Below are 24,155 nucleotides of genomic sequence, written 5' to 3' on the forward strand. Positions count from 1 at the left end.
GGCTTTCTCAGAGGGCTTTTTACAGTTTTTCTATTCCCAATTAGCCGTTTAAGTGTACTTATTGAAAGTAGTAATTCTTTCATAGGCCGCCCTTTCTTAGTATTTGACGTTCCTTATATTGCGGTATGAGGCTTCGCAGTAGGTTGCAAACATTCATCACCCATGACTTTCCCCAATTGAGCTCAGAAGCTCAATGTCTATCATGACCTCTCTTTTAGAATGTCCAAGAGCAAGCAAACTATTCCTCCAGGAGAGGGCGCCAACAGACTACTAAAGAGATCATCATTACTCAAAGAAAACCCCAAAAACCAATGCATGATAGGAATAAACAGGTAACTTTCTTTGGAGTGGAAGCGGAGAGATCGCACCAGATGCCAATTCTAGATGTTATCACACCTGTGGTCACTGCAGCAGCAGGTGAATCCACTTTGTCCAAAAGGGATCTATTCCATTCAATTGCAAATGATCTAGATAAGACAGAGAACTGCAGCACGGGGACATAGCCGAGTTGGTCAGGTTGAGTGGTGATGAGTTTGCTATTTGGATGAATAAAGAAAGTCAAAAGTGTGAAAGATAAAAAACAAAAGGAGGAAGTGTGAAAAGTGAATGGGCCAAATTGAGGTGCATATGAAGACGTATGCTTTCTTCCAATTCATTAAATCGGGCTAATATGAATCAGGTGAATTGAGTTCTGCTTTTGGAAACTGGGTTAAGAAGGGGTGCACCGTTCCTGGAGGTACTGCAATACCAGGTCAATGCGTGGAGTGGACAGAGCAAGCTCTTTTTCCATCTCCCTGTTCTAAAAATCCATTTAATATATGGTCCCCAGATAGGGGACGTATCAGATATTAAACTGATAAGAACAGATACTACACTTGATCTTAGCCAAAAGGCCGAGAAGCGATAACCAGAATTGGTTTGGGCCTCGAGTGGCACCCTGGCCTATGCCGGACACATCTTAGGGAGAGAGAGCGAGAGGGAGACAAACCCACGCCTACACAAGACATTTTGTCACCCAAGCCAACCCTTGAAAAGGCTGCTTTGCAGAGCCAAAACAAGAAGAATGGTGCGTTTTGCAGCCGCCGCCCACTGCAATGAATCTGAATAACTCCTCCTTTAGGGCGCAAGCAACTCCCCTCCCCCTTGCAGTCTTTCCAATTCACGATACAAAAAGACGGACAGGACAGGTTGCCTGACTTTCCGTCACTGCCACCCTTTGCCATCCTTACCCGTAGAAAGCCCTTTCATCATCCCCAAACCCTAATCTTTTCCCTTTCCTTCCCAGCCCCCAAACCCTGCCCTCTGTACCTTTCTCACCACCCGCTTCCCTTCTCCTGTCATCCCCCTACCACCCGGGAAAAAAAGAGATTGCCCCCTCCTTCCACTAGCCCACCCTCCCACCCAAAGAACAACTTCTTCTGCGCAGCTTGTTTTCTAGGCAGCAGCGCTATTGTGATGTCATCGGGGGGCATTGTGACAAGCCGCCAGTGTTCCGTCTCTTCATGTTGTGCACAGTTCAAACGGAAAATACATCAACAGGCAGACTACAGAAAAGCTTACTATCAAAGGTTAGAGGGGGGCTTTCTCAGAGGGCTTTTTACAGTTTTTCTATTCCCAATTAGCCGTTTAAGTGTACTTATTGAAAGTAGTAATTCTTTCATAGGCCGCCCTTTCTTAGTATTTGACGTTCCTTATATTGCGGTATGAGGCTTCGCAGTAGGTTGCAAACATTCATCACCCATGACTTTCCCCAATTGAGCTCAGAAGCTCAATGTCTATCATGACCTCTCTTTTAGAATGTCCAAGAGCAAGCAAACTATTCCTCCAGGAGAGGGCGCCAACAGACTACTAAAGAGATCATCATTACTCAAAGAAAACCCCAAAAACCAATGCATGATAGGAATAAACAGGTAACTTTCTTTGGAGTGGAAGCGGAGAGATCGCACCAGATGCCAATTCTAGATGTTATCACACCTGTGGTCACTGCAGCAGCAGGTGAATCCACTTTGTCCAAAAGGGATCTATTCCATTCAATTGCAAATGATCTAGATAAGACAGAGAACTGCAGCACGGGGACATAGCCGAGTTGGTCAGGTTGAGTGGTGATGAGTTTGCTATTTGGATGAATAAAGAAAGTCAAAAGTGTGAAAGATAAAAAACAAAAGGAGGAAGTGTGAAAAGTGAATGGGCCAAATTGAGGTGCATATGAAGACGTATGCTTTCTTCCAATTCATTAAATCGGGCTAATATGAATCAGGTGAATTGAGTTCTGCTTTTGGAAACTGGGTTAAGAAGGGGTGCACCGTTCCTGGAGGTACTGCAATACCAGGTCAATGCGTGGAGTGGACAGAGCAAGCTCTTTTTCCATCTCCCTGTTCTAAAAATCCATTTAATATATGGTCCCCAGATAGGGGACGTATCAGATATTAAACTGATAAGAACAGATACTACACTTGATCTTAGCCAAAAGGCCGAGAAGCGATAACCAGAATTGGTTTGGGCCTCGAGTGGCACCCTGGCCTATGCCGGACACATCTTAGGGAGAGAGAGCGAGAGGGAGACAAACCCACGCCTACACAAGACATTTTGTCACCCAAGCCAACCCTTGAAAAGGCTGCTTTGCAGAGCCAAAACAAGAAGAATGGTGCGTTTTGCAGCCGCCGCCCACTGCAATGAATCTGAATAACTCCTCCTTTAGGGCGCAAGCAACTCCCCTCCCCCTTGCAGTCTTTCCAATTCACGATACAAAAAGACGGACAGGACAGGTTGCCTGACTTTCCGTCACTGCCACCCTTTGCCATCCTTACCCGTAGAAAGCCCTTTCATCATCCCCAAACCCTAATCTTTTCCCTTTCCTTCCCAGCCCCCAAACCCTGCCCTCTGTACCTTTCTCACCACCCGCTTCCCTTCTCCTGTCATCCCCCTACCACCCGGGAAAAAAAGAGATTGCCCCCTCCTTCCACTAGCCCACCCTCCCACCCAAAGAACAACTTCTTCTGCGCAGCTTGTTTTCTAGGCAGCAGCGCTATTGTGATGTCATCGGGGGGCATTGTGACAAGCCGCCAGTGTTCCGTCTCTTCATGTTGTGCACAGTTCAAACGGAAAATACATCAACAGGCAGACTACAGAAAAGCTTACTATCAAAGGTTAGAGGGGGGCTTTCTCAGAGGGCTTTTTACAGTTTTTCTATTCCCAATTAGCCGTTTAAGTGTACTTATTGAAAGTAGTAATTCTTTCATAGGCCGCCCTTTCTTAGTATTTGACGTTCCTTATATTGCGGTATGAGGCTTCGCAGTAGGTTGCAAACATTCATCACCCATGACTTTCCCCAATTGAGCTCAGAAGCTCAATGTCTATCATGACCTCTCTTTTAGAATGTCCAAGAGCAAGCAAACTATTCCTCCAGGAGAGGGCGCCAACAGACTACTAAAGAGATCATCATTACTCAAAGAAAACCCCAAAAACCAATGCATGATAGGAATAAACAGGTAACTTTCTTTGGAGTGGAAGCGGAGAGATCGCACCAGATGCCAATTCTAGATGTTATCACACCTGTGGTCACTGCAGCAGCAGGTGAATCCACTTTGTCCAAAAGGGATCTATTCCATTCAATTGCAAATGATCTAGATAAGACAGAGAACTGCAGCACGGGGACATAGCCGAGTTGGTCAGGTTGAGTGGTGATGAGTTTGCTATTTGGATGAATAAAGAAAGTCAAAAGTGTGAAAGATAAAAAACAAAAGGAGGAAGTGTGAAAAGTGAATGGGCCAAATTGAGGTGCATATGAAGACGTATGCTTTCTTCCAATTCATTAAATCGGGCTAATATGAATCAGGTGAATTGAGTTCTGCTTTTGGAAACTGGGTTAAGAAGGGGTGCACCGTTCCTGGAGGTACTGCAATACCAGGTCAATGCGTGGAGTGGACAGAGCAAGCTCTTTTTCCATCTCCCTGTTCTAAAAATCCATTTAATATATGGTCCCCAGATAGGGGACGTATCAGATATTAAACTGATAAGAACAGATACTACACTTGATCTTAGCCAAAAGGCCGAGAAGCGATAACCAGAATTGGTTTGGGCCTCGAGTGGCACCCTGGCCTATGCCGGACACATCTTAGGGAGAGAGAGCGAGAGGGAGACAAACCCACGCCTACACAAGACATTTTGTCACCCAAGCCAACCCTTGAAAAGGCTGCTTTGCAGAGCCAAAACAAGAAGAATGGTGCGTTTTGCAGCCGCCGCCCACTGCAATGAATCTGAATAACTCCTCCTTTAGGGCGCAAGCAACTCCCCTCCCCCTTGCAGTCTTTCCAATTCACGATACAAAAAGACGGACAGGACAGGTTGCCTGACTTTCCGTCACTGCCACCCTTTGCCATCCTTACCCGTAGAAAGCCCTTTCATCATCCCCAAACCCTAATCTTTTCCCTTTCCTTCCCAGCCCCCAAACCCTGCCCTCTGTACCTTTCTCACCACCCGCTTCCCTTCTCCTGTCATCCCCCTACCACCCGGGAAAAAAAGAGATTGCCCCCTCCTTCCACTAGCCCACCCTCCCACCCAAAGAACAACTTCTTCTGCGCAGCTTGTTTTCTAGGCAGCAGCGCTATTGTGATGTCATCGGGGGGCATTGTGACAAGCCGCCAGTGTTCCGTCTCTTCATGTTGTGCACAGTTCAAACGGAAAATACATCAACAGGCAGACTACAGAAAAGCTTACTATCAAAGGTTAGAGGGGGGCTTTCTCAGAGGGCTTTTTACAGTTTTTCTATTCCCAATTAGCCGTTTAAGTGTACTTATTGAAAGTAGTAATTCTTTCATAGGCCGCCCTTTCTTAGTATTTGACGTTCCTTATATTGCGGTATGAGGCTTCGCAGTAGGTTGCAAACATTCATCACCCATGACTTTCCCCAATTGAGCTCAGAAGCTCAATGTCTATCATGACCTCTCTTTTAGAATGTCCAAGAGCAAGCAAACTATTCCTCCAGGAGAGGGCGCCAACAGACTACTAAAGAGATCATCATTACTCAAAGAAAACCCCAAAAACCAATGCATGATAGGAATAAACAGGTAACTTTCTTTGGAGTGGAAGCGGAGAGATCGCACCAGATGCCAATTCTAGATGTTATCACACCTGTGGTCACTGCAGCAGCAGGTGAATCCACTTTGTCCAAAAGGGATCTATTCCATTCAATTGCAAATGATCTAGATAAGACAGAGAACTGCAGCACGGGGACATAGCCGAGTTGGTCAGGTTGAGTGGTGATGAGTTTGCTATTTGGATGAATAAAGAAAGTCAAAAGTGTGAAAGATAAAAAACAAAAGGAGGAAGTGTGAAAAGTGAATGGGCCAAATTGAGGTGCATATGAAGACGTATGCTTTCTTCCAATTCATTAAATCGGGCTAATATGAATCAGGTGAATTGAGTTCTGCTTTTGGAAACTGGGTTAAGAAGGGGTGCACCGTTCCTGGAGGTACTGCAATACCAGGTCAATGCGTGGAGTGGACAGAGCAAGCTCTTTTTCCATCTCCCTGTTCTAAAAATCCATTTAATATATGGTCCCCAGATAGGGGACGTATCAGATATTAAACTGATAAGAACAGATACTACACTTGATCTTAGCCAAAAGGCCGAGAAGCGATAACCAGAATTGGTTTGGGCCTCGAGTGGCACCCTGGCCTATGCCGGACACATCTTAGGGAGAGAGAGCGAGAGGGAGACAAACCCACGCCTACACAAGACATTTTGTCACCCAAGCCAACCCTTGAAAAGGCTGCTTTGCAGAGCCAAAACAAGAAGAATGGTGCGTTTTGCAGCCGCCGCCCACTGCAATGAATCTGAATAACTCCTCCTTTAGGGCGCAAGCAACTCCCCTCCCCCTTGCAGTCTTTCCAATTCACGATACAAAAAGACGGACAGGACAGGTTGCCTGACTTTCCGTCACTGCCACCCTTTGCCATCCTTACCCGTAGAAAGCCCTTTCATCATCCCCAAACCCTAATCTTTTCCCTTTCCTTCCCAGCCCCCAAACCCTGCCCTCTGTACCTTTCTCACCACCCGCTTCCCTTCTCCTGTCATCCCCCTACCACCCGGGAAAAAAAGAGATTGCCCCCTCCTTCCACTAGCCCACCCTCCCACCCAAAGAACAACTTCTTCTGCGCAGCTTGTTTTCTAGGCAGCAGCGCTATTGTGATGTCATCGGGGGGCATTGTGACAAGCCGCCAGTGTTCCGTCTCTTCATGTTGTGCACAGTTCAAACGGAAAATACATCAACAGGCAGACTACAGAAAAGCTTACTATCAAAGGTTAGAGGGGGGCTTTCTCAGAGGGCTTTTTACAGTTTTTCTATTCCCAATTAGCCGTTTAAGTGTACTTATTGAAAGTAGTAATTCTTTCATAGGCCGCCCTTTCTTAGTATTTGACGTTCCTTATATTGCGGTATGAGGCTTCGCAGTAGGTTGCAAACATTCATCACCCATGACTTTCCCCAATTGAGCTCAGAAGCTCAATGTCTATCATGACCTCTCTTTTAGAATGTCCAAGAGCAAGCAAACTATTCCTCCAGGAGAGGGCGCCAACAGACTACTAAAGAGATCATCATTACTCAAAGAAAACCCCAAAAACCAATGCATGATAGGAATAAACAGGTAACTTTCTTTGGAGTGGAAGCGGAGAGATCGCACCAGATGCCAATTCTAGATGTTATCACACCTGTGGTCACTGCAGCAGCAGGTGAATCCACTTTGTCCAAAAGGGATCTATTCCATTCAATTGCAAATGATCTAGATAAGACAGAGAACTGCAGCACGGGGACATAGCCGAGTTGGTCAGGTTGAGTGGTGATGAGTTTGCTATTTGGATGAATAAAGAAAGTCAAAAGTGTGAAAGATAAAAAACAAAAGGAGGAAGTGTGAAAAGTGAATGGGCCAAATTGAGGTGCATATGAAGACGTATGCTTTCTTCCAATTCATTAAATCGGGCTAATATGAATCAGGTGAATTGAGTTCTGCTTTTGGAAACTGGGTTAAGAAGGGGTGCACCGTTCCTGGAGGTACTGCAATACCAGGTCAATGCGTGGAGTGGACAGAGCAAGCTCTTTTTCCATCTCCCTGTTCTAAAAATCCATTTAATATATGGTCCCCAGATAGGGGACGTATCAGATATTAAACTGATAAGAACAGATACTACACTTGATCTTAGCCAAAAGGCCGAGAAGCGATAACCAGAATTGGTTTGGGCCTCGAGTGGCACCCTGGCCTATGCCGGACACATCTTAGGGAGAGAGAGCGAGAGGGAGACAAACCCACGCCTACACAAGACATTTTGTCACCCAAGCCAACCCTTGAAAAGGCTGCTTTGCAGAGCCAAAACAAGAAGAATGGTGCGTTTTGCAGCCGCCGCCCACTGCAATGAATCTGAATAACTCCTCCTTTAGGGCGCAAGCAACTCCCCTCCCCCTTGCAGTCTTTCCAATTCACGATACAAAAAGACGGACAGGACAGGTTGCCTGACTTTCCGTCACTGCCACCCTTTGCCATCCTTACCCGTAGAAAGCCCTTTCATCATCCCCAAACCCTAATCTTTTCCCTTTCCTTCCCAGCCCCCAAACCCTGCCCTCTGTACCTTTCTCACCACCCGCTTCCCTTCTCCTGTCATCCCCCTACCACCCGGGAAAAAAAGAGATTGCCCCCTCCTTCCACTAGCCCACCCTCCCACCCAAAGAACAACTTCTTCTGCGCAGCTTGTTTTCTAGGCAGCAGCGCTATTGTGATGTCATCGGGGGGCATTGTGACAAGCCGCCAGTGTTCCGTCTCTTCATGTTGTGCACAGTTCAAACGGAAAATACATCAACAGGCAGACTACAGAAAAGCTTACTATCAAAGGTTAGAGGGGGGCTTTCTCAGAGGGCTTTTTACAGTTTTTCTATTCCCAATTAGCCGTTTAAGTGTACTTATTGAAAGTAGTAATTCTTTCATAGGCCGCCCTTTCTTAGTATTTGACGTTCCTTATATTGCGGTATGAGGCTTCGCAGTAGGTTGCAAACATTCATCACCCATGACTTTCCCCAATTGAGCTCAGAAGCTCAATGTCTATCATGACCTCTCTTTTAGAATGTCCAAGAGCAAGCAAACTATTCCTCCAGGAGAGGGCGCCAACAGACTACTAAAGAGATCATCATTACTCAAAGAAAACCCCAAAAACCAATGCATGATAGGAATAAACAGGTAACTTTCTTTGGAGTGGAAGCGGAGAGATCGCACCAGATGCCAATTCTAGATGTTATCACACCTGTGGTCACTGCAGCAGCAGGTGAATCCACTTTGTCCAAAAGGGATCTATTCCATTCAATTGCAAATGATCTAGATAAGACAGAGAACTGCAGCACGGGGACATAGCCGAGTTGGTCAGGTTGAGTGGTGATGAGTTTGCTATTTGGATGAATAAAGAAAGTCAAAAGTGTGAAAGATAAAAAACAAAAGGAGGAAGTGTGAAAAGTGAATGGGCCAAATTGAGGTGCATATGAAGACGTATGCTTTCTTCCAATTCATTAAATCGGGCTAATATGAATCAGGTGAATTGAGTTCTGCTTTTGGAAACTGGGTTAAGAAGGGGTGCACCGTTCCTGGAGGTACTGCAATACCAGGTCAATGCGTGGAGTGGACAGAGCAAGCTCTTTTTCCATCTCCCTGTTCTAAAAATCCATTTAATATATGGTCCCCAGATAGGGGACGTATCAGATATTAAACTGATAAGAACAGATTTTTGATTTAATGAAGCTTTCCAAAGCACCACAAAAAATGCATGACCGAAGTCACACCAAAAACAGTGCAAAGGCTAGGATTCGTGTGGACCCCACCGTGAGGAGAGGGTCCCCAAAAATCAACCCCGTCCCTCCGAGCCAGAAGGCCACAGCAAGGGTCAGGGATCTTCGGTGCTCCCCCAAGCCGAAGCCTGGTTGAGCCTTGTCGTTGCTCCCAGCGTCCACCCAGGCATCTTACCCAAGTGGAGTAGAGAGCTACTAGTTGTTGGTTTCGCAGCCGAAACTGCCCGGACCGTCAACCGGTGTTGGTTTCTCAGCCCAAGGCTAACCGGACCTCCAACCGGGTGTTGGTTTCTCAGCCGAAGCTGACCCAGACCTCCAACCGGGTGTTGGTTTCTCAGCCGAAGCTGACCCGGACCTCCAACCGGGTGTTAGTTTCTCAGCCCAAAGCTGACCAGACCTCCGACCGGGATTATAAAAATTTCCCTTCCTAGCCAGAAGGCCGGGATAGAGCAATATGCTCAGAAAGTATGAAAAGGCAAGGTACGGTGTGCTACAGAGCCCAAGGCTCGCCGGGGTCCCAAGCCAGCAAGCTCAGACTCACTCCAGGGTCGTCAATCCTGGGGCACATTGCACCATAGCCCCCACACTTACTCAGTCTAATAGCCTCGATCCTGGTAGGGCCATGGTTTCCTCTAGATGGATATACTATCCTCCCAAAGTACTAACAAGCGCAACCTTCCAGTGTGCATTGCATCATTGTACTAAGGTGGCCGGAGCCTTAAACCACCTTTTCGAACGATACTACACTTGATCTTAGCCAAAAGGCCGAGAAGCGATAACCAGAATTGGTTTGGGCCTCGAGTGGCACCCTGGCCTATGCCGGACACATCTTAGGGAGAGAGAGCGAGAGGGAGACAAACCCACGCCTACACAAGACATTTTGTCACCCAAGCCAACCCTTGAAAAGGCTGCTTTGCAGAGCCAAAACAAGAAGAATGGTGCGTTTTGCAGCCGCCGCCCACTGCAATGAATCTGAATAACTCCTCCTTTAGGGCGCAAGCAACTCCCCTCCCCCTTGCAGTCTTTCCAATTCACGATACAAAAAGACGGACAGGACAGGTTGCCTGACTTTCCGTCACTGCCACCCTTTGCCATCCTTACCCGTAGAAAGCCCTTTCATCATCCCCAAACCCTAATCTTTTCCCTTTCCTTCCCAGCCCCCAAACCCTGCCCTCTGTACCTTTCTCACCACCCGCTTCCCTTCTCCTGTCATCCCCCTACCACCCGGGAAAAAAAGAGATTGCCCCCTCCTTCCACTAGCCCACCCTCCCACCCAAAGAACAACTTCTTCTGCGCAGCTTGTTTTCTAGGCAGCAGCGCTATTGTGATGTCATCGGGGGGCATTGTGACAAGCCGCCAGTGTTCCGTCTCTTCATGTTGTGCACAGTTCAAACGGAAAATACATCAACAGGCAGACTACAGAAAAGCTTACTATCAAAGGTTAGAGGGGGGCTTTCTCAGAGGGCTTTTTACAGTTTTTCTATTCCCAATTAGCCGTTTAAGTGTACTTATTGAAAGTAGTAATTCTTTCATAGGCCGCCCTTTCTTAGTATTTGACGTTCCTTATATTGCGGTATGAGGCTTCGCAGTAGGTTGCAAACATTCATCACCCATGACTTTCCCCAATTGAGCTCAGAAGCTCAATGTCTATCATGACCTCTCTTTTAGAATGTCCAAGAGCAAGCAAACTATTCCTCCAGGAGAGGGCGCCAACAGACTACTAAAGAGATCATCATTACTCAAAGAAAACCCCAAAAACCAATGCATGATAGGAATAAACAGGTAACTTTCTTTGGAGTGGAAGCGGAGAGATCGCACCAGATGCCAATTCTAGATGTTATCACACCTGTGGTCACTGCAGCAGCAGGTGAATCCACTTTGTCCAAAAGGGATCTATTCCATTCAATTGCAAATGATCTAGATAAGACAGAGAACTGCAGCACGGGGACATAGCCGAGTTGGTCAGGTTGAGTGGTGATGAGTTTGCTATTTGGATGAATAAAGAAAGTCAAAAGTGTGAAAGATAAAAAACAAAAGGAGGAAGTGTGAAAAGTGAATGGGCCAAATTGAGGTGCATATGAAGACGTATGCTTTCTTCCAATTCATTAAATCGGGCTAATATGAATCAGGTGAATTGAGTTCTGCTTTTGGAAACTGGGTTAAGAAGGGGTGCACCGTTCCTGGAGGTACTGCAATACCAGGTCAATGCGTGGAGTGGACAGAGCAAGCTCTTTTTCCATCTCCCTGTTCTAAAAATCCATTTAATATATGGTCCCCAGATAGGGGACGTATCAGATATTAAACTGATAAGAACAGATACTACACTTGATCTTAGCCAAAAGGCCGAGAAGCGATAACCAGAATTGGTTTGGGCCTCGAGTGGCACCCTGGCCTATGCCGGACACATCTTAGGGAGAGAGAGCGAGAGGGAGACAAACCCACGCCTACACAAGACATTTTGTCACCCAAGCCAACCCTTGAAAAGGCTGCTTTGCAGAGCCAAAACAAGAAGAATGGTGCGTTTTGCAGCCGCCGCCCACTGCAATGAATCTGAATAACTCCTCCTTTAGGGCGCAAGCAACTCCCCTCCCCCTTGCAGTCTTTCCAATTCACGATACAAAAAGACGGACAGGACAGGTTGCCTGACTTTCCGTCACTGCCACCCTTTGCCATCCTTACCCGTAGAAAGCCCTTTCATCATCCCCAAACCCTAATCTTTTCCCTTTCCTTCCCAGCCCCCAAACCCTGCCCTCTGTACCTTTCTCACCACCCGCTTCCCTTCTCCTGTCATCCCCCTACCACCCGGGAAAAAAAGAGATTGCCCCCTCCTTCCACTAGCCCACCCTCCCACCCAAAGAACAACTTCTTCTGCGCAGCTTGTTTTCTAGGCAGCAGCGCTATTGTGATGTCATCGGGGGGCATTGTGACAAGCCGCCAGTGTTCCGTCTCTTCATGTTGTGCACAGTTCAAACGGAAAATACATCAACAGGCAGACTACAGAAAAGCTTACTATCAAAGGTTAGAGGGGGGCTTTCTCAGAGGGCTTTTTACAGTTTTTCTATTCCCAATTAGCCGTTTAAGTGTACTTATTGAAAGTAGTAATTCTTTCATAGGCCGCCCTTTCTTAGTATTTGACGTTCCTTATATTGCGGTATGAGGCTTCGCAGTAGGTTGCAAACATTCATCACCCATGACTTTCCCCAATTGAGCTCAGAAGCTCAATGTCTATCATGACCTCTCTTTTAGAATGTCCAAGAGCAAGCAAACTATTCCTCCAGGAGAGGGCGCCAACAGACTACTAAAGAGATCATCATTACTCAAAGAAAACCCCAAAAACCAATGCATGATAGGAATAAACAGGTAACTTTCTTTGGAGTGGAAGCGGAGAGATCGCACCAGATGCCAATTCTAGATGTTATCACACCTGTGGTCACTGCAGCAGCAGGTGAATCCACTTTGTCCAAAAGGGATCTATTCCATTCAATTGCAAATGATCTAGATAAGACAGAGAACTGCAGCACGGGGACATAGCCGAGTTGGTCAGGTTGAGTGGTGATGAGTTTGCTATTTGGATGAATAAAGAAAGTCAAAAGTGTGAAAGATAAAAAACAAAAGGAGGAAGTGTGAAAAGTGAATGGGCCAAATTGAGGTGCATATGAAGACGTATGCTTTCTTCCAATTCATTAAATCGGGCTAATATGAATCAGGTGAATTGAGTTCTGCTTTTGGAAACTGGGTTAAGAAGGGGTGCACCGTTCCTGGAGGTACTGCAATACCAGGTCAATGCGTGGAGTGGACAGAGCAAGCTCTTTTTCCATCTCCCTGTTCTAAAAATCCATTTAATATATGGTCCCCAGATAGGGGACGTATCAGATATTAAACTGATAAGAACAGATACTACACTTGATCTTAGCCAAAAGGCCGAGAAGCGATAACCAGAATTGGTTTGGGCCTCGAGTGGCACCCTGGCCTATGCCGGACACATCTTAGGGAGAGAGAGCGAGAGGGAGACAAACCCACGCCTACACAAGACATTTTGTCACCCAAGCCAACCCTTGAAAAGGCTGCTTTGCAGAGCCAAAACAAGAAGAATGGTGCGTTTTGCAGCCGCCGCCCACTGCAATGAATCTGAATAACTCCTCCTTTAGGGCGCAAGCAACTCCCCTCCCCCTTGCAGTCTTTCCAATTCACGATACAAAAAGACGGACAGGACAGGTTGCCTGACTTTCCGTCACTGCCACCCTTTGCCATCCTTACCCGTAGAAAGCCCTTTCATCATCCCCAAACCCTAATCTTTTCCCTTTCCTTCCCAGCCCCCAAACCCTGCCCTCTGTACCTTTCTCACCACCCGCTTCCCTTCTCCTGTCATCCCCCTACCACCCGGGAAAAAAAGAGATTGCCCCCTCCTTCCACTAGCCCACCCTCCCACCCAAAGAACAACTTCTTCTGCGCAGCTTGTTTTCTAGGCAGCAGCGCTATTGTGATGTCATCGGGGGGCATTGTGACAAGCCGCCAGTGTTCCGTCTCTTCATGTTGTGCACAGTTCAAACGGAAAATACATCAACAGGCAGACTACAGAAAAGCTTACTATCAAAGGTTAGAGGGGGGCTTTCTCAGAGGGCTTTTTACAGTTTTTCTATTCCCAATTAGCCGTTTAAGTGTACTTATTGAAAGTAGTAATTCTTTCATAGGCCGCCCTTTCTTAGTATTTGACGTTCCTTATATTGCGGTATGAGGCTTCGCAGTAGGTTGCAAACATTCATCACCCATGACTTTCCCCAATTGAGCTCAGAAGCTCAATGTCTATCATGACCTCTCTTTTAGAATGTCCAAGAGCAAGCAAACTATTCCTCCAGGAGAGGGCGCCAACAGACTACTAAAGAGATCATCATTACTCAAAGAAAACCCCAAAAACCAATGCATGATAGGAATAAACAGGTAACTTTCTTTGGAGTGGAAGCGGAGAGATCGCACCAGATGCCAATTCTAGATGTTATCACACCTGTGGTCACTGCAGCAGCAGGTGAATCCACTTTGTCCAAAAGGGATCTATTCCATTCAATTGCAAATGATCTAGATAAGACAGAGAACTGCAGCACGGGGACATAGCCGAGTTGGTCAGGTTGAGTGGTGATGAGTTTGCTATTTGGATGAATAAAGAAAGTCAAAAGTGTGAAAGATAAAAAACAAAAGGAGGAAGTGTGAAAAGTGAATGGGCCAAATTGAGGTGCATATGAAGACGTATGCTTTCTTCCAATTCATTAAATCGGGCTAATATGAATCAGGTGAATTGAGTTCTGCTTTTGGAAACTGGGTTAAGAAGGGGTGCACCGTTCCTGGAGGTACTGCAATACCAGGTCAATGCGTGGAGTGGACAGAGCAAGCTCTTTTTCCATCTCCCTGTTCTAAAAATCCATTTAATATATGGTCCCCAGATAGGGGACGTATCAGATATTAAACTGATAAGAACAGATACTACACTTGATCTTAGCCAAAAGGCCGAGAAGCGATAACCAGAATTGGTTTGGGCCTCGAGTGGCACCCTGGCCTATGCCGGACACATCTTAGGGAGAGAGAGCGAGAGGGAGACAAACCCACGCCTACACAAGACATTTTGTCACCCAAGCCAACCCTTGAAAAGGCTGCTTTGCAGAGCCAAAACAAGAAGAATGGTGCGTTTTGCAGCCGCCGCCCACTGCAATGAATCTGAATAACTCCTCCTTTAGGGCGCAAGCAACTCCCCTCCCCCTTGCAGTCTTTCCAATTCACGATACAAAAAGACGGACAGGACAGGTTGCCTGACTTTCCGTCACTGCCACCCTTTGCCATCCTTACCCGTAGAAAGCCCTTTCATCATCCCCAAACCCTAATCTTTTCCCTTTCCTTCCCAGCCCCCAAACCCTGCCCTCTGTACCTTTCTCACCACCCGCTTCCCTTCTCCTGTCATCCCCCTACCACCCGGGAAAAAAAGAGATTGCCCCCTCCTTCCACTAGCCCACCCTCCCACCCAAAGAACAACTTCTTCTGCGCAGCTTGTTTTCTAGGCAGCAGCGCTATTGTGATGTCATCGGGGGGCATTGTGACAAGCCGCCAGTGTTCCGTCTCTTCATGTTGTGCACAGTTCAAACGGAAAATACATCAACAGGCAGACTACAGAAAAGCTTACTATCAAAGGTTAGAGGGGGGCTTTCTCAGAGGGCTTTTTACAGTTTTTCTATTCCCAATTAGCCGTTTAAGTGTACTTATTGAAAGTAGTAATTCTTTCATAGGCCGCCCTTTCTTAGTATTTGACGTTCCTTATATTGCGGTATGAGGCTTCGCAGTAGGTTGCAAACATTCATCACCCATGACTTTCCCCAATTGAGCTCAGAAGCTCAATGTCTATCATGACCTCTCTTTTAGAATGTCCAAGAGCAAGCAAACTATTCCTCCAGGAGAGGGCGCCAACAGACTACTAAAGAGATCATCATTACTCAAAGAAAACCCCAAAAACCAATGCATGATAGGAATAAACAGGTAACTTTCTTTGGAGTGGAAGCGGAGAGATCGCACCAGATGCCAATTCTAGATGTTATCACACCTGTGGTCACTGCAGCAGCAGGTGAATCCACTTTGTCCAAAAGGGATCTATTCCATTCAATTGCAAATGATCTAGATAAGACAGAGAACTGCAGCACGGGGACATAGCCGAGTTGGTCAGGTTGAGTGGTGATGAGTTTGCTATTTGGATGAATAAAGAAAGTCAAAAGTGTGAAAGATAAAAAACAAAAGGAGGAAGTGTGAAAAGTGAATGGGCCAAATTGAGGTGCATATGAAGACGTATGCTTTCTTCCAATTCATTAAATCGGGCTAATATGAATCAGGTGAATTGAGTTCTGCTTTTGGAAACTGGGTTAAGAAGGGGTGCACCGTTCCTGGAGGTACTGCAATACCAGGTCAATGCGTGGAGTGGACAGAGCAAGCTCTTTTTCCATCTCCCTGTTCTAAAAATCCATTTAATATATGGTCCCCAGATAGGGGACGTATCAGATATTAAACTGATAAGAACAGATACTACACTTGATCTTAGCCAAAAGGCCGAGAAGCGATAACCAGAATTGGTTTGGGCCTCGAGTGGCACCCTGGCCTATGCCGGACACATCTTAGGGAGAGAGAGCGAGAGGGAGACAAACCCACGCCTACACAAGACATTTTGTCACCCAAGCCAACCCTTGAAAAGGCTGCTTTGCAGAGCCAAAACAAGAAGAATGGTGCGTTTTGCAGCCGCCGCCCACTGCAATGAATCTGAATAACTCCTCCTTTAGGGCGCAAGCAACTCCCCTCCCCCTTGCAGTCTTTCCAATTCACGATACAAAAAGACGGACAGGACAGGTTGCCTGACTTTCCGTCACTGCCACCCTTTGCCATCCTTACCCGTAGAAAGCCCTTTCATCATCCCCAAACCCTAATCTTTTCCCTTTCCTTCCCAGCCCCCAAACCCTGCCCTCTGTACCTTTCTCACCACCCGCTTCCCTTCTCCTGTCATCCCCCTACCACCCGGGAAAAAAAGAGATTGCCCCCTCCTTCCACTAGCCCACCCTCCCACCCAAAGAACAACTTCTTCTGCGCAGCTTGTTTTCTAGGCAGCAGCGCTATTGTGATGTCATCGGGGGGCATTGTGACAAGCCGCCAGTGTTCCGTCTCTTCATGTTGTGCACAGTTCAAACGGAAAATACATCAACAGGCAGACTACAGAAAAGCTTACTATCAAAGGTTAGAGGGGGGCTTTCTCAGAGGGCTTTTTACAGTTTTTCTATTCCCAATTAGCCGTTTAAGTGTACTTATTGAAAGTAGTAATTCTTTCATAGGCCGCCCTTTCTTAGTATTTGACGTTCCTTATATTGCGGTATGAGGCTTCGCAGTAGGTTGCAAACATTCATCACCCATGACTTTCCCCAATTGAGCTCAGAAGCTCAATGTCTATCATGACCTCTCTTTTAGAATGTCCAAGAGCAAGCAAACTATTCCTCCAGGAGAGGGCGCCAACAGACTACTAAAGAGATCATCATTACTCAAAGAAAACCCCAAAAACCAATGCATGATAGGAATAAACAGGTAACTTTCTTTGGAGTGGAAGCGGAGAGATCGCACCAGATGCCAATTCTAGATGTTATCACACCTGTGGTCACTGCAGCAGCAGGTGAATCCACTTTGTCCAAAAGGGATCTATTCCATTCAATTGCAAATGATCTAGATAAGACAGAGAACTGCAGCACGGGGACATAGCCGAGTTGGTCAGGTTGAGTGGTGATGAGTTTGCTATTTGGATGAATAAAGAAAGTCAAAAGTGTGAAAGATAAAAAACAAAAGGAGGAAGTGTGAAAAGTGAATGGGCCAAATTGAGGTGCATATGAAGACGTATGCTTTCTTCCAATTCATTAAATCGGGCTAATATGAATCAGGTGAATTGAGTTCTGCTTTTGGAAACTGGGTTAAGAAGGGGTGCACCGTTCCTGGAGGTACTGCAATACCAGGTCAATGCGTGGAGTGGACAGAGCAAGCTCTTTTTCCATCTCCCTGTTCTAAAAATCCATTTAATATATGGTCCCCAGATAGGGGACGTATCAGATATTAAACTGATAAGAACAGATACTACACTTGATCTTAGCCAAAAGGCCGAGAAGCGATAACCAGAATTGGTTTGGGCCTCGAGTGGCACCCTGGCCTATGCCGGACACATCTTAGGGAGAGAGAGCGAGAGGGAGACAAACCCACGCCTACACAAGACATTTTGTCACCCAAGCCAACCCTTGAAAAGGCTGCTTTGCAGAGCCAAAACAAGAAGAATGGTGCGTTTTGCAGCCGCCGCCCACTGCAATGAATCTGAATAACTCCTCCTTTAGGGCGCAAGCAACTCCCCTCCCCCTTGCAGTCTTTCCAATTCACGATACAAAAAGACGGACAGGACAGGTTGCCTGACTTTCCGTCACTGCCACCCTTTGCCATCCTTACCCGTAGAAAGCCCTTTCATCATCCCCAAACCCTAATCTTTTCCCTTTCCTTCCCAGCCCCCAAACCCTGCCCTCTGTACCTTTCTCACCACCCGCTTCCCTTCTCCTGTCATCCCCCTACCACCCGGGAAAAAAAGAGATTGCCCCCTCCTTCCACTAGCCCACCCTCCCACCCAAAGAACAACTTCTTCTGCGCAGCTTGTTTTCTAGGCAGCAGCGCTATTGTGATGTCATCGGGGGGCATTGTGACAAGCCGCCAGTGTTCCGTCTCTTCATGTTGTGCACAGTTCAAACGGAAAATACATCAACAGGCAGACTACAGAAAAGCTTACTATCAAAGGTTAGAGGGGGGCTTTCTCAGAGGGCTTTTTACAGTTTTTCTATTCCCAATTAGCCGTTTAAGTGTACTTATTGAAAGTAGTAATTCTTTCATAGGCCGCCCTTTCTTAGTATTTGACGTTCCTTATATTGCGGTATGAGGCTTCGCAGTAGGTTGCAAACATTCATCACCCATGACTTTCCCCAATTGAGCTCAGAAGCTCAATGTCTATCATGACCTCTCTTTTAGAATGTCCAAGAGCAAGCAAACTATTCCTCCAGGAGAGGGCGCCAACAGACTACTAAAGAGATCATCATTACTCAAAGAAAACCCCAAAAACCAATGCATGATAGGAATAAACAGGTAACTTTCTTTGGAGTGGAAGCGGAGAGATCGCACCAGATGCCAATTCTAGATGTTATCACACCTGTGGTCACTGCAGCAGCAGGTGAATCCACTTTGTCCAAAAGGGATCTATTCCATTCAATTGCAAATGATCTAGATAAGACAGAGAACTGCAGCACGGGGACATAGCCGAGTTGGTCAGGTTGAGTGGTGATGAGTTTGCTATTTGGATGAATAAAGAAAGTCAAAAGTGTGAAAGATAAAAAACAAAAGGAGGAAGTGTGAAAAGTGAATGGGCCAAATTGAGGTGCATATGAAGACGTATGCTTTCTTCCAATTCATTAAATCGGGCTAATATGAATCAGGTGAATTGAGTTCTGCTTTTGGAAACTGGGTTAAGAAGGGGTGCACCGTTCCTGGAGGTACTGCAATACCAGGTCAATGCGTGGAGTGGACAGAGCAAGCTCTTTTTCCATCTCCCTGTTCTAAAAATCCATTTAATATATGGTCCCCAGATAGGGGACGTATCAGATATTAAACTGATAAGAACAGATACTACACTTGATCTTAGCCAAAAGGCCGAGAAGCGATAACCAGAATTGGTTTGGGCCTCGAGTGGCACCCTGGCCTATGCCGGACACATCTTAGGGAGAGAGAGCGAGAGGGAGACAAACCCACGCCTACACAAGACATTTTGTCACCCAAGCCAACCCTTGAAAAGGCTGCTTTGCAGAGCCAAAACAAGAAGAATGGTGCGTTTTGCAGCCGCCGCCCACTGCAATGAATCTGAATAACTCCTCCTTTAGGGCGCAAGCAACTCCCCTCCCCCTTGCAGTCTTTCCAATTCACGATACAAAAAGACGGACAGGACAGGTTGCCTGACTTTCCGTCACTGCCACCCTTTGCCATCCTTACCCGTAGAAAGCCCTTTCATCATCCCCAAACCCTAATCTTTTCCCTTTCCTTCCCAGCCCCCAAACCCTGCCCTCTGTACCTTTCTCACCACCCGCTTCCCTTCTCCTGTCATCCCCCTACCACCCGGGAAAAAAAGAGATTGCCCCCTCCTTCCACTAGCCCACCCTCCCACCCAAAGAACAACTTCTTCTGCGCAGCTTGTTTTCTAGGCAGCAGCGCTATTGTGATGTCATCGGGGGGCATTGTGACAAGCCGCCAGTGTTCCGTCTCTTCATGTTGTGCACAGTTCAAACGGAAAATACATCAACAGGCAGACTACAGAAAAGCTTACTATCAAAGGTTAGAGGGGGGCTTTCTCAGAGGGCTTTTTACAGTTTTTCTATTCCCAATTAGCCGTTTAAGTGTACTTATTGAAAGTAGTAATTCTTTCATAGGCCGCCCTTTCTTAGTATTTGACGTTCCTTATATTGCGGTATGAGGCTTCGCAGTAGGTTGCAAACATTCATCACCCATGACTTTCCCCAATTGAGCTCAGAAGCTCAATGTCTATCATGACCTCTCTTTTAGAATGTCCAAGAGCAAGCAAACTATTCCTCCAGGAGAGGGCGCCAACAGACTACTAAAGAGATCATCATTACTCAAAGAAAACCCCAAAAACCAATGCATGATAGGAATAAACAGGTAACTTTCTTTGGAGTGGAAGCGGAGAGATCGCACCAGATGCCAATTCTAGATGTTATCACACCTGTGGTCACTGCAGCAGCAGGTGAATCCACTTTGTCCAAAAGGGATCTATTCCATTCAATTGCAAATGATCTAGATAAGACAGAGAACTGCAGCACGGGGACATAGCCGAGTTGGTCAGGTTGAGTGGTGATGAGTTTGCTATTTGGATGAATAAAGAAAGTCAAAAGTGTGAAAGATAAAAAACAAAAGGAGGAAGTGTGAAAAGTGAATGGGCCAAATTGAGGTGCATATGAAGACGTATGCTTTCTTCCAATTCATTAAATCGGGCTAATATGAATCAGGTGAATTGAGTTCTGCTTTTGGAAACTGGGTTAAGAAGGGGTGCACCGTTCCTGGAGGTACTGCAATACCAGGTCAATGCGTGGAGTGGACAGAGCAAGCTCTTTTTCCATCTCCCTGTTCTAAAAATCCATTTAATATATGGTCCCCAGATAGGGGACGTATCAGATATTAAACTGATAAGAACAGATACTACACTTGATCTTAGCCAAAAGGCCGAGAAGCGATAACCAGAATTGGTTTGGGCCTCGAGTGGCACCCTGGCCTATGCCGGACACATCTTAGGGAGAGAGAGCGAGAGGGAGACAAACCCACGCCTACACAAGACATTTTGTCACCCAAGCCAACCCTTGAAAAGGCTGCTTTGCAGAGCCAAAACAAGAAGAATGGTGCGTTTTGCAGCCGCCGCCCACTGCAATGAATCTGAATAACTCCTCCTTTAGGGCGCAAGCAACTCCCCTCCCCCTTGCAGTCTTTCCAATTCACGATACAAAAAGACGGACAGGACAGGTTGCCTGACTTTCCGTCACTGCCACCCTTTGCCATCCTTACCCGTAGAAAGCCCTTTCATCATCCCCAAACCCTAATCTTTTCCCTTTCCTTCCCAGCCCCCAAACCCTGCCCTCTGTACCTTTCTCACCACCCGCTTCCCTTCTCCTGTCATCCCCCTACCACCCGGGAAAAAAAGAGATTGCCCCCTCCTTCCACTAGCCCACCCTCCCACCCAAAGAACAACTTCTTCTGCGCAGCTTGTTTTCTAGGCAGCAGCGCTATTGTGATGTCATCGGGGGGCATTGTGACAAGCCGCCAGTGTTCCGTCTCTTCATGTTGTGCACAGTTCAAACGGAAAATACATCAACAGGCAGACTACAGAAAAGCTTACTATCAAAGGTTAGAGGGGGGCTTTCTCAGAGGGCTTTTTACAGTTTTTCTATTCCCAATTAGCCGTTTAAGTGTACTTATTGAAAGTAGTAATTCTTTCATAGGCCGCCCTTTCTTAGTATTTGACGTTCCTTATATTGCGGTATGAGGCTTCGCAGTAGGTTGCAAACATTCATCACCCATGACTTTCCCCAATTGAGCTCAGAAGCTCAATGTCTATCATGACCTCTCTTTTAGAATGTCCAAGAGCAAGCAAACTATTCCTCCAGGAGAGGGCGCCAACAGACTACTAAAGAGATCATCATTACTCAAAGAAAACCCCAAAAACCAATGCATGATAGGAATAAACAGGTAACTTTCTTTGGAGTGGAAGCGGAGAGATCGCACCAGATGCCAATTCTAGATGTTATCACACCTGTGGTCACTGCAGCAGCAGGTGAATCCACTTTGTCCAAAAGGGATCTATTCCATTCAATTGCAAATGATCTAGATAAGACAGAGAACTGCAGCACGGGGACATAGCCGAGTTGGTCAGGTTGAGTGGTGATGAGTTTGCTATTTGGATGAATAAAGAAAGTCAAAAGTGTGAAAGATAAAAAACAAAAGGAGGAAGTGTGAAAAGTGAATGGGCCAAATTGAGGTGCATATGAAGACGTATGCTTTCTTCCAATTCATTAAATCGGGCTAATATGAATCAGGTGAATTGAGTTCTGCTTTTGGAAACTGGGTTAAGAAGGGGTGCACCGTTCCTGGAGGTACTGCAATACCAGGTCAATGCGTGGAGTGGACAGAGCAAGCTCTTTTTCCATCTCCCTGTTCTAAAAATCCATTTAATATATGGTCCCCAGATAGGGGACGTATCAGATATTAAACTGATAAGAACAGATACTACACTTGATCTTAGCCAAAAGGCCGAGAAGCGATAACCAGAATTGGTTTGGGCCTCGAGTGGCACCCTGGCCTATGCCGGACACATCTTAGGGAGAGAGAGCGAGAGGGAGACAAACCCACGCCTACACAAGACATTTTGTCACCCAAGCCAACCCTTGAAAAGGCTGCTTTGCAGAGCCAAAACAAGAAGAATGGTGCGTTTTGCAGCCGCCGCCCACTGCAATGAATCTGAATAACTCCTCCTTTAGGGCGCAAGCAACTCCCCTCCCCCTTGCAGTCTTTCCAATTCACGATACAAAAAGACGGACAGGACAGGTTGCCTGACTTTCCGTCACTGCCACCCTTTGCCATCCTTACCCGTAGAAAGCCCTTTCATCATCCCCAAACCCTAATCTTTTCCCTTTCCTTCCCAGCCCCCAAACCCTGCCCTCTGTACCTTTCTCACCACCCGCTTCCCTTCTCCTGTCATCCCCCTACCACCCGGGAAAAAAAGAGATTGCCCCCTCCTTCCACTAGCCCACCCTCCCACCCAAAGAACAACTTCTTCTGCGCAGCTTGTTTTCTAGGCAGCAGCGCTATTGTGATGTCATCGGGGGGCATTGTGACAAGCCGCCAGTGTTCCGTCTCTTCATGTTGTGCACAGTTCAAACGGAAAATACATCAACAGGCAGACTACAGAAAAGCTTACTATCAAAGGTTAGAGGGGGGCTTTCTCAGAGGGCTTTTTACAGTTTTTCTATTCCCAATTAGCCGTTTAAGTGTACTTATTGAAAGTAGTAATTCTTTCATAGGCCGCCCTTTCTTAGTATTTGACGTTCCTTATATTGCGGTATGAGGCTTCGCAGTAGGTTGCAAACATTCATCACCCATGACTTTCCCCAATTGAGCTCAGAAGCTCAATGTCTATCATGACCTCTCTTTTAGAATGTCCAAGAGCAAGCAAACTATTCCTCCAGGAGAGGGCGCCAACAGACTACTAAAGAGATCATCATTACTCAAAGAAAACCCCAAAAACCAATGCATGATAGGAATAAACAGGTAACTTTCTTTGGAGTGGAAGCGGAGAGATCGCACCAGATGCCAATTCTAGATGTTATCACACCTGTGGTCACTGCAGCAGCAGGTGAATCCACTTTGTCCAAAAGGGATCTATTCCATTCAATTGCAAATGATCTAGATAAGACAGAGAACTGCAGCACGGGGACATAGCCGAGTTGGTCAGGTTGAGTGGTGATGAGTTTGCTATTTGGATGAATAAAGAAAGTCAAAAGTGTGAAAGATAAAAAACAAAAGGAGGAAGTGTGAAAAGTGAATGGGCCAAATTGAGGTGCATATGAAGACGTATGCTTTCTTCCAATTCATTAAATCGGGCTAATATGAATCAGGTGAATTGAGTTCTGCTTTTGGAAACTGGGTTAAGAAGGGGTGCACCGTTCCTGGAGGTACTGCAATACCAGGTCAATGCGTGGAGTGGACAGAGCAAGCTCTTTTTCCATCTCCCTGTTCTAAAAATCCATTTAATATATGGTCCCCAGATAGGGGACGTATCAGATATTAAACTGATAAGAACAGATACTACACTTGATCTTAGCCAAAAGGCCGAGAAGCGATAACCAGAATTGGTTTGGGCCTCGAGTGGCACCCTGGCCTATGCCGGACACATCTTAGGGAGAGAGAGCGAGAGGGAGACAAACCCACGCCTACACAAGACATTTTGTCACCCAAGCCAACCCTTGAAAAGGCTGCTTTGCAGAGCCAAAACAAGAAGAATGGTGCGTTTTGCAGCCGCCGCCCACTGCAATGAATCTGAATAACTCCTCCTTTAGGGCGCAAGCAACTCCCCTCCCCCTTGCAGTCTTTCCAATTCACGATACAAAAAGACGGACAGGACAGGTTGCCTGACTTTCCGTCACTGCCACCCTTTGCCATCCTTACCCGTAGAAAGCCCTTTCATCATCCCCAAACC

At 46.4% G+C, this 24,155-nt stretch overlaps 15 non-coding genes and 1 pseudogene across 15 annotated transcripts; all 16 read right to left on the minus strand.

Moving 5' to 3' along the window:
• Window positions 1–714: 714 nt before the first annotated feature.
• LOC142282190 (U2 spliceosomal RNA) lies at window positions 715–905 on the minus strand. The gene has a single exon (XR_012744142.1). It is a non-coding gene; the product is annotated as a U2 spliceosomal RNA (small nuclear RNA).
• A 1,387-nt stretch (window positions 906–2,292) lies between these two features.
• LOC142282202 (U2 spliceosomal RNA) lies at window positions 2,293–2,483 on the minus strand. The gene has a single exon (XR_012744153.1). It is a non-coding gene; the product is annotated as a U2 spliceosomal RNA (small nuclear RNA).
• A 1,387-nt stretch (window positions 2,484–3,870) lies between these two features.
• On the minus strand, window positions 3,871–4,061 carry LOC142282204 (U2 spliceosomal RNA). Its single transcript, XR_012744154.1, has one exon. It is a non-coding gene; the product is annotated as a U2 spliceosomal RNA (small nuclear RNA).
• Window positions 4,062–5,448: 1,387 nt separating this feature from the next.
• On the minus strand, window positions 5,449–5,639 carry LOC142282205 (U2 spliceosomal RNA). Its single transcript, XR_012744155.1, has one exon. It is a non-coding gene; the product is annotated as a U2 spliceosomal RNA (small nuclear RNA).
• A 1,387-nt stretch (window positions 5,640–7,026) lies between these two features.
• LOC142282206 (U2 spliceosomal RNA) lies at window positions 7,027–7,217 on the minus strand. The gene has a single exon (XR_012744156.1). It is a non-coding gene; the product is annotated as a U2 spliceosomal RNA (small nuclear RNA).
• A 1,387-nt stretch (window positions 7,218–8,604) lies between these two features.
• Window positions 8,605–8,797, minus strand: LOC142282201 (U2 spliceosomal RNA). Its single transcript, XR_012744152.1, has one exon. It is a non-coding gene; the product is annotated as a U2 spliceosomal RNA (small nuclear RNA).
• A 659-nt stretch (window positions 8,798–9,456) lies between these two features.
• LOC142282203 (U2 spliceosomal RNA) lies at window positions 9,457–9,598 on the minus strand (annotated as a pseudogene).
• A 1,387-nt stretch (window positions 9,599–10,985) lies between these two features.
• LOC142282191 (U2 spliceosomal RNA) lies at window positions 10,986–11,176 on the minus strand. Its single transcript, XR_012744143.1, has one exon. It is a non-coding gene; the product is annotated as a U2 spliceosomal RNA (small nuclear RNA).
• A 1,387-nt stretch (window positions 11,177–12,563) lies between these two features.
• LOC142282193 (U2 spliceosomal RNA) lies at window positions 12,564–12,754 on the minus strand. The gene has a single exon (XR_012744144.1). It is a non-coding gene; the product is annotated as a U2 spliceosomal RNA (small nuclear RNA).
• A 1,387-nt stretch (window positions 12,755–14,141) lies between these two features.
• LOC142282194 (U2 spliceosomal RNA) lies at window positions 14,142–14,332 on the minus strand. The gene has a single exon (XR_012744145.1). It is a non-coding gene; the product is annotated as a U2 spliceosomal RNA (small nuclear RNA).
• A 1,387-nt stretch (window positions 14,333–15,719) lies between these two features.
• Window positions 15,720–15,910, minus strand: LOC142282195 (U2 spliceosomal RNA). Its single transcript, XR_012744146.1, has one exon. It is a non-coding gene; the product is annotated as a U2 spliceosomal RNA (small nuclear RNA).
• A 1,387-nt stretch (window positions 15,911–17,297) lies between these two features.
• Window positions 17,298–17,488, minus strand: LOC142282196 (U2 spliceosomal RNA). Its single transcript, XR_012744147.1, has one exon. It is a non-coding gene; the product is annotated as a U2 spliceosomal RNA (small nuclear RNA).
• Window positions 17,489–18,875: 1,387 nt separating this feature from the next.
• On the minus strand, window positions 18,876–19,066 carry LOC142282197 (U2 spliceosomal RNA). Its single transcript, XR_012744148.1, has one exon. It is a non-coding gene; the product is annotated as a U2 spliceosomal RNA (small nuclear RNA).
• A 1,387-nt stretch (window positions 19,067–20,453) lies between these two features.
• On the minus strand, window positions 20,454–20,644 carry LOC142282198 (U2 spliceosomal RNA). The gene has a single exon (XR_012744149.1). It is a non-coding gene; the product is annotated as a U2 spliceosomal RNA (small nuclear RNA).
• Window positions 20,645–22,031: 1,387 nt separating this feature from the next.
• LOC142282199 (U2 spliceosomal RNA) lies at window positions 22,032–22,222 on the minus strand. The gene has a single exon (XR_012744150.1). It is a non-coding gene; the product is annotated as a U2 spliceosomal RNA (small nuclear RNA).
• Window positions 22,223–23,609: 1,387 nt separating this feature from the next.
• Window positions 23,610–23,800, minus strand: LOC142282200 (U2 spliceosomal RNA). The gene has a single exon (XR_012744151.1). It is a non-coding gene; the product is annotated as a U2 spliceosomal RNA (small nuclear RNA).
• Window positions 23,801–24,155: the final 355 nt, after the last annotated feature.

This window comes from Anomaloglossus baeobatrachus, unplaced genomic scaffold, assembly GCF_048569485.1.
Source record: "Anomaloglossus baeobatrachus isolate aAnoBae1 unplaced genomic scaffold, aAnoBae1.hap1 Scaffold_5011, whole genome shotgun sequence".
Lineage (NCBI taxonomy): Eukaryota > Metazoa > Chordata > Amphibia > Anura > Aromobatidae > Anomaloglossus > Anomaloglossus baeobatrachus.